Raw genomic sequence first — 9,909 nt, forward strand, 5'->3', positions numbered from 1 at the left:
TTGAGAAAAATAGTTGTACATATAATGTTCTTTTACAATTATTAAATATTAGTGGAAAATTAATAAGTTCAAAGAAGCCTTTTCTTTCTAAGATCACTAAAATAAACTTAACAGAGAAACTTAAGCTTAAACGTTACTAAAAGTATATAAATAAATGAATACTGGAACCTCAAAATCGCGCTTTATGTACTTTTAGAATTGAATACTTTATAACCCCAGCATACTCAGAAATATGAATCAATAAAAAGGCTGGGGCACGATTCCAGTACGAAAGATGTTGAGAAAAAATGTGAAACCTGTTGGACACAGAATCATTAAATGTATTTAAGCAATTGGATTGCATCGGGGACTCCCCCTTCATATCTCGATATACAATGTAAGCAATGTTTTCAAGAACAACACAACCGAGCCAGATTTCATGGATTCTTTAATCGCTAGAAACAACCTGGAAATCAGAATTGCATCCAGCGTTAAGTCGTTCAGTAACCCATTATTTTAATCCAAAATAAGAAAGTTTCCTAAAAAAAGCATTAAGTGGTCAGAAGCTCTAATAACGGGCCTTTTGAACACCATATTCGTCTTTTTAAATCTCTATTTCATATTTTCAATGTTAAATAATTTATGAACGGTTAGGTCGGTACGATGAATACATTTTTGCTACACCAACGTTACTTTTTTCACTTTTTAACTTGTGCAAAAACTAGTTAAAGAAGTCCCACTTTGCGCCTACTTCTCATTGATGCTCTTAAGACATTTTCAAAAAAAAAAAACTGTATATAGATATTGAAATAATTTTACAGTAAACATTTTTACTTTTAATTTGAGTCCAAAATCAATTGAATACAAACCTATACGAAGAACTTCGTTTCATGTTATATAACTTTTTGATTTTTCAATATTCGTTATGAAAAACATAGATTTATAAAAAAGCAACAGTTGACAAGAAAAATTAATTAAAAGCAGTTCCTGGATATCATCTTGATGTTATTATCTGTAAAACGAAATCTTGTTAAAGGTAATTAATTTAGATTCTTGGGAAGTTTAATATTTGGAGAAAATGTCAAAATATGCGATTCGATGAAACATATCAAAAAAGACTACAAATTCAACTTTCGGTACAATCTTAACTTTGAAATTGTATTATGCGCGCACTAAAGGGGTTATGAATACCCAAAACCGATGCACATTAGTTTTGAATCCACTAATCCATTAATCCACATCGTAATCGAGTGTGAAATTTTGAGCCTGGTAAAGCATTCCACATTCGTGTAGTGCGGCTGTAGAAATAATCTCTGTACTTAACAGTACGTCTGAAATTGGACTCTACGGGTATAACGGTTGAATTTTTTAAGGAAAGGAATGCAACGGGCTGTTTCGCTAGAGCATTGTTTATAAAAATAACGATAAAACAATGACAGGCATGACCTTCCGGCGGTGTTCAAGAGAAGCAAATGTGTCGGTAAGAGAACGATCTCCAATAAATTTTAGAGCTCTTTTTTCAATTCTATCCAGAAGACTCAAGTACGTTATTGGAGCACCAGCCGATATTTGAGAAATACTCAAGTTTTGGCCGAATAAAAGCTATTTAAATTCTAGCCAGATCAAAAAGGGTAAAAAACGTCTTGCATCGTCGGAGAAAACCTAAACACTTAGCAGCATTTTTGGCGATATCAAATATGTGACCAATACACAACAAGTGCCTTGTGATGAACATATCTAGGACTGTTAGTTGTGCATTCTCCTCCATGCAAGTACCACCCATGAAAAATGGCATTGGGAGAGGGTTACGCTTTTGTGACAGTTGACAGCATTGAGTTTTCGAAGCATTTTAGTCTACACGGTTTTTGAATCCCAATTGAACAATGCTGTCAAGATCAGAATTTAATGAGCTTATGGTACGAGACCGTTGGTAATCCACATCCGAAGAATAAGGATGAGAATCTAAAAACGAATATGAAAAGCTGAGGGTACTGCCATCAGCGAAACAATGTAGTGGGTTAAAAGTTTCAACCAAAAGATCATTTATGAATATAAGGAAGACGGTTGGAGACAAAACTGAGCCCTGGGGCACACCAGCGTTTATATTGTGGACATCAGATTTGAACCCGTCCAATACTACTACGGTCAGAAGGGTAATTTCTAACCCAACAAAAACGAGATTCATCAATACCAAAAACACGCTTTTTTGATAAGAGAGCTTGATGCCAAACTCTATCGAAAGCCCTTGAAATAAAGTCCAATAATCTTACTTTCTAAAAAACGATGTAAAGATTTGTTAAACTGTTCGGTGAGATAAACCATGAGATCACCAGTGGACCTATTTTTGATTTTGAATACGGTAAGTTTACCAAATTTCGAAACATTTTACATGACTGTTATTTGAGTAAAGTTATCTCTACTTCTAAAATGCCGTCGGATTTTCTGTTTGTGACAAAAACGTGTATTTGTCTTTTGATGAACCTTAAGTGAAATTAGGTTGTGGCTTTCGATGTTTTCGGTAATTGATAAGCTTTGTATTAAAAGACAACAAATGTGCGTAGTGCTCTTATTAACTAATTCTCAATTTTTTTTATAACAACCTCAGTTTTTTTTTTCAATACTGGTCGATTTCGAAATAACATAATTCAGAGACAAAAAGAAAACAAATTCAAACAATTTTAGTCTTGGGATTATGTACTTTTAAATTTCATAGACTTTGCTGTTCCGATTTTAAGCTGCAATTAAAATAAAAAATGACAACAAAAATTATTTGCAATTTTTGGGCAGCGCGACGTTTTATGCTATACTTGATGTCAGGAAAATATTTATAAAAATGTTTAAAATTTATTTCATTGTTACAGAGTTTAACCTAAAAAAAATCGTTAAACCATTAACAATAGACACAGTAGGCCTTGCAGTTCTGATAGGTTATGTTGAGGTACATAGATGTGAAGGAAAAAAAATATATTCAAAAGCCATTACCTGCCTTGACAACAATCTCCTCCCTTTTCTTGATAAACCATTGTGCTCAATCACGATTATAAAATCAACTTTTTTATCCAAGTAGTATAAGCAGCTTCACCTAACAAAGTAGTCCCTCCATTCCCTCACAAATAAAATCGATAAACCAATGCTAAATCAAGAAAGTCAACCAACAGAAAACAATATGGATGGATTCTTTGTTCATTCGTTTCATGGATGATCCAATTTTTTCTTTCTTACATCAACTTCTTACAAACTGAATGATATGGAATCCACTCCGCTCCGCACGCTGCCCGGCCATATTGTAAAATAAATTCTTCCAACTTTATCTGCAAAATCAACTTTTATATGCATCGAGTTGCGATGCAAACTTTATGGAAGAAAACTAAAATAAAAGAAGAAAAGCGTCTCAAAAATATAAAGAGACGCGATGACAAAAAATTAGCATTGAAACTACTATACAGGATATGGGGCTTGGGATAATGCACCGGAAAGTGCAAGAGTGCAATTGAAGCTCTCTCTTGACTAGTAGTAGATATACAACAATAAGATACCAAACAACTGGCTTATTGCATCTTCAACTTATATGTAAGTATATAGAAGAGGACATTCCTCGTTTTCATGGTTATTTGTTGTTTTTGTTTTTGTTTTTATTTTTATTTTATTTATTTTGTTCTCATCTTGCATTGTCTTGGCCTTGCATTGCATTGACAATAATTTTCATTGGCAATAGTAGCGTAGCAGCATAACAAAAGTATACGTATTCCAACTTTAAACCATACTACATATAGCCAGACCATAGATATAATAATGTACAGAGCTTAGATACTTTATGTGAGCGCGTGCTTTGCTGATTGCGAATCGATGATATTTCCTTGGGTCTAGGATGCGCGCGAAAGGAGCTGGATTTTATTTTATTGTACCCATAGATGGAAGAGAAAGAGAGGTTTGGTTTTTTATTTTAAATATACTGAATTGACGGAAGGACTTTTGAAAGGGCCTTAGTGCAGTGCAGTAAGAAAATATTTGGTTTGGATGTTATTCGAAGCTTCCATTTTGTGAAAGTCTGTTAATCCAATACCATTTTCATTAAAACTTAGAAAATGCTCTCCGAGATAAATTAAAACTCTAGAAATGCATTTTGACCATTTCTGTTATTAATGTTTAACTTATTTCGTAAGGTTATAAATCTTTTCACTAAAAATTTAATATTCTGTTCATCTGTAAGGACATTTTCTTCTTAATCATTTTAAGTTTAACAATTTCGCAAAACCCGTGGGTCTTGTAAATCATAAGTTACTCTTTAAAATTCGAAATGTTGTAAAATGTTTACAATATCCCAGTACATCTACAGTTTCGCCTACCCCAACTTCTGGAAACCCAAAATTTCTGAAAATTACATTCTAAACTTCTGCACACAAAGCAAAAAGAAACAACAATTTCTGTAAATGCTAAAACTGATGATATAAATGTTCTTTAAATTTTTAAAATTTTCAGCATTTTGTAAATTGTGGTAAGTAAATTTTGAAGTACTTCTCAACATGTTAACCATCGTTTGTGAACCAAATTTCCAATATTCAAAAGCAGTAATTTTTTAAAAAACACCAAAAGCTTTTGTAGGATTTTTTTTTCATTTTCAAGGACAAAATGCGTCCCTGGGGCATTTGTCTATAGTTTTCATTCTCAAAAACTGTACACGAAAATGAACAAATTGTAATAGATACATTTTATTCGATTGTCCTCGTTGTTCTTTTTTTCACTGTGCGGGGATTATACTTCCAAGAGAATGGCGCTTTTCACGATTTTTCTCTCTTTTTTTTCAGCTGCTGCTGCTGCTTGTAGTGAGTTGAGTTGGTAAGTATTGTTCCCCTCTTGCTTGGCCGCTTAATTTGTTAAATTCAGTTAAACAAAAAAATCGTTCTGTAGTTTTTGTATCTTTACACACATTTAGGAGGACACAAACTGTACATAGAATTAGGTAGCAGCAATAATAGATACCTAGATATGGACAGACGGACAGAAAGAGTACTCCAACGATACGATGCGCGATGCGACACGAGAAGAAGAATAAGAAGAAGCAGAAGAAGCTGGAGCACGGTGGAATTTCATCCATGCATCATCATCGAGGCATTTTTGCAAAAGCCATGAAGAAGATATTTGTTGCTATTGTTGTTTTAGCAATAGTTGTCGATTGGTCGGTCGGACTGATGATGGTAGCGGACCTGTATCAGTTTTCGTGGACCTAGTCACGATTTAGTAATATGTTCTGCCCTGGTACAACCAATATACTTGGGCTATTTATGGCCAAGATTCGGTTCGAGGATAATGGAGCAGTCAGTGCGCGGAGGAGTAAACTTCGTAACTGATGCATTGAAGCGAAATATATATATCTTTGAGAGGAGGTGGTGCTGAAGCTGGTACTGGTGGTGGTGGTGGCTCCCGAAATGAATTCACAGCCACCGCCAATACCGTGATACCGCCATCGCATCACATTGTATAGCCGCTGAACAGAAACACCACAATCGATTACAAATTAAATGATGCTGGTTGCGGTTGGAAGGATGCGCTCACCACTGCTACCTACTTCTGATTCCGATGCTCTTGTATACTGTAAACCAGCAGCGGTATCTATTTTATAGTTGCGCTACACTAAACTGTGTTTTGTGCTGGGTAATTTACTTTTGGTCAATTTTGTTTTCTTCTTTTTATTTCTATCGTTTAAACTATTTATTTTTTATTTTTCTACAGAAGATACAAATTTTTGTGGATTTTTCGATTTCGGTAGCTTCTGGGTAGCCGTGGGTGAAGTCGTGATCGAAGCATTTTTAAGTTTTAAGCTACGAGTTATTCTATTATTCAGTTTTAGTTTTACTGTTTTTTTTTTCTCGATGGTTTTCATGAAACGAAGAAATAAGATGATGATAAAAATTGGTTTATATTTGATTTTTCAAATGAATAAGTACTGATTGGGCTTGAAAGGTTGATATTTAAGACATCGAAGTAGAGATGTTGTGTAGCAAAATATTTAAACCTTACATCACCAAAAATGTTAATATTACATGATGGTTGAACTTAGGATACTTGTTTTTTCAAGAACCGCACCCATCTTACTGGAAGCTCTGCTTACCCAAAATGGAAATTTTCTATTAGATTCAAGTTCATTCCATATCGTTAAAGCCACCAAAAGTTTTTACAATAGTACAATTTTTACGCAGATTTAAAAAAAAAGAAGCAGTTTTACAATATGCTTGAAAATACGATTTGAAAAGAATAAAACCATTTGACTTCTGAAAGTACAAGATATTAATTATTAATAAATTAATTATGTTATTGAAAAGTCAACCCAGTTTCAAAAACCAACAACGAACACATTCTTGCACTTAAAGGTGAGTATTTTTTATAATCTTTGAGTAAAAAGCAGGAAAGTTCTACGTCAGTATTGAAACAACAGAACTTAACATTAAAAGTTGCCACTTTGGACTTCAATCCATTTTGAATGGTTTTTTTTTGTTAAATTTATCAGCACATTGGGAAACCATTTAATTTTGACTGTACACACAGAACTAACTTTACCCTCCATGATTATCATCCTTAAGCAAATGACCATTGCCTTTTCTCGTCCATTGTCGAATGTCGAAGAGCGACGACGACAGAGTCACATTGCGCCGCGCAGCGTCGCCGTGGTCGTGCGTAAGATCGCTCGCAATTGATACGATTCCCAGAGTGTCTCTGCAGCTACACAGTATAATGCAGTAGCAATTGGAATTTAACTTTTAACAACGAAAATTGGGATGAAAATTGATTTTCAGTGGCGAATCCCGCGAATTAATTGCACACTTCCCCAACCAGAAGCAAACCCAGCATCACAAACCATCATCGCAAAGAGGAGACACCATCGCTTTGCACACAATCGTACAACATAGCACATCATCGCATTCACATTCGCAGTCGAAGCTGAAGTTGAAGTTGAAACTTAAGTTAAAGTCAAAACTAAAGCCGAAGTCGCACCAAGATAGTAATCATCACTTAATTAAACATTCGGATGCGTCTTTTTTTGTGTTGGGCTTTTTAGTGTTTTGTTTTGATCTTGAGAATGCGCATCTTATTAAAAAAATACACTCCAAGGAGACCATCAGACCTCGGACGTAGCGTCGTCGTTGGTTAGTGGTGCGATGATGATAATTCTCATACATATAATAAAGCTGAACGGACACAAAGAGCCAGCCAGGAAAACGACCATCTCACATGGCATTGACAATATTAAGTAGCAAAAGCGAGGTCGATCCACCATCATCATCATCATCATCAACAGGACGCGAGTGAGTGGGAGAATGCCCAATACACTACCTGTTCCATCATCGAAAACAATCGCCTTCGCCTTAAACTTCAGGAATCTTTTTCAATAAATTATGCCGCTAACGTCCGTCGCGTTCGCGTTGTTGTCGTCGTTGTTCTGTGAGTTATGCACCTTGCCCACTCCTGGGGACACGTTGGTTGTGGTTACTTCGTTTCATTTCGAATCATCTAAAATCCATTGTGTTGTTGTTGGAACTCAGAAATGATACAAAAAAAATACGATAACGAAGACAACTGGGGATCGTTTCATTCTTCGTCGATCACCATCAGCAGCAGCGGGAGCATCAGACTTTGGATATGTTGTATGCTGTTTTTAAGCTATCCTATATAAAAGTACTGCACCATCACACAAAGGACGATGCCGAAAAATCGTGCTATACTGTCGCTATTGTGTCTGCTGATGGACGACATTGTGAACTTTTTTAGCCATCTCGCGCTTCTCCAGGACTAAGCTACGAAAGAAATCTCTATACCTAATAAATGTGAGGATACCGAACTATATAGTCTGATGGAATTGGATTTCTCCAGAAAGATATTGAAGGGCTTGATATATTTTTCTCTGGTTTTAGATAGTGTAGGATTATTTTATATATTTTTTTTATAACTGACATTGATTAGGTTAGACCGTATCGAAAGTGTTTTTAGTGTAGGTATTTTTAAAAGAGAAGTCTTTGAATTTTTTTGAGTGCGGAATTTTTGATTGTGATTAATGGATACGAGTGTCACTGATTAAAGTTAATCTGGTGATGGCAAAATATGGGTAGGTTTAAAAGGATTTCCTATCCTATAATAAATTTGAAGAGAACAAAATGTCAAGGTTTATGCAGTACTGATGAGTAATAAATATAAGAAATGCCTGTCAGCTTAGCTTGTTAAAGAATCAGTTAACATTTTCAAAAAAGCGATTCATACTCAAAAAAAGTGTTAAATTTTACATGCGAAATTACCAACCGTAGATTGTTTTGAAAATACTTTAAATCTACGAGTAAAGATCAACGTGATGAGAAACTGAAACATAATGCCGTAGTTTATTTGTTTTTGAATTCGTATGGTGGGGCGTATACTCAATTTTTTAACAGAATTACTTATAGAAATAGAAACTATGTTTTTCAATTTACTTTATTGTATTATTAATTGTATGATATTAAAACTCATTACCTCTTATTAATTACTAGCATACTGCACTAATTGGTCAGCCGCATGAGGATATTTTATTATAAAATATACGCAGTTTTGTAGGTAAAATCTGACAGTCTGAAAATTAAATTATTTTTACGTTTTGTTTCGCAACGTAACAATTAGGGTGTTTTCTAGATGCTTAGAACTTCAAGTTAGCAACATTATGTTAACTGTTGGCCATTTTGTCAGCTGTGAAGTGATTTATTTTAGGTTTCGTTTGGTATTCTGTTTAATGATTATTTTTCAAATGAAGTTAATTTTCTGTCAATTTAAAATACCATCTTTATTTTATTGCTCTTAGATATAAATTTAGTTAATACACTCGAGCTTTATCGAGAAATCTACTTTTATCATTTAATAGAGGATTAAGAAAATCCTACATTTATTACCTTTTATTCTTTTTTATTTTATTATTCCCGTTAATATATCTTTTTTACAATATGGCAATTCTACAATTTAAAAAGATATGGCTTCACTACCTTACTGATGAAAATAATTTGTTGAATAAATTGAAAGAACGCGATCTTAAACGCTTAATTTTTACTCCCAAATGATTTAACGAGTATAGATAACATCGATTTGAATAATTGAGTTATCAAAATTGAATAAAATTGACGTTTGTTGGCCTTTTCGGCCAAAACTACGTTCGCATAACCTATTCAGCACTGAACCGTGTACCCAAAACCCATTTTCTATAAATTTTTAGAACTAAAAAGAATTTGCGGTATTTGTATGCTAGATACAAATTTTTATATATAGGGTTTTTAAATTGGCGCGGGTAAATTTTGGCGCCCCGTCGCAGCCATTTTGTTTTGGTGACATCTGTCAAATGTTTTGTTTATTAATCAGTTTTGCATGCCAAATTATCATGGCAAGTTACACGATTGAGTCTTCACATTAGACTGTTCAACGTTTGGTGGCCAAATTTGAGACGACCGGTTCAGTAAACAATTTCAAAAAATGAAAAAGAATGTGATTAAAATAAAAAAATTTTATTTGTTTTACGACATGAAAATTCTAAGATTATAATATATTTTAGCAAAATTCGTTTTCTTAATAAAAATAATGCGGTCACACTATTCAAATCATCCAATTTTATACATCTAAGTCTTAGATATTGACATTGGAGTAAATGATATACATCTTATGGATGCTTTAATAACAATCTCTCAGTCAAAAGGTCATTCACTGTAAGTGCTATTATAAATAAGTAACCTACAGCACCATATTTATTTTGGTTCCTACCTACTTTACAATGGTATATCTACAGATATACTCTCTCTAGAAATTGCAAAACAAAACTCTTTGTCCATCATCATCCTTGCACCATTATTGTAATGGAAGAAGTCCCACCATATAGCCATATCAACATCAGAGGGAGGAGTAAAGCTTGATGGAACCAAACCTTGCGTT

This window comes from Eupeodes corollae, chromosome 1, assembly GCF_945859685.1.
Source record: "Eupeodes corollae chromosome 1, idEupCoro1.1, whole genome shotgun sequence".
Taxonomy (NCBI): Eukaryota; Metazoa; Arthropoda; class Insecta; order Diptera; family Syrphidae; genus Eupeodes; species Eupeodes corollae.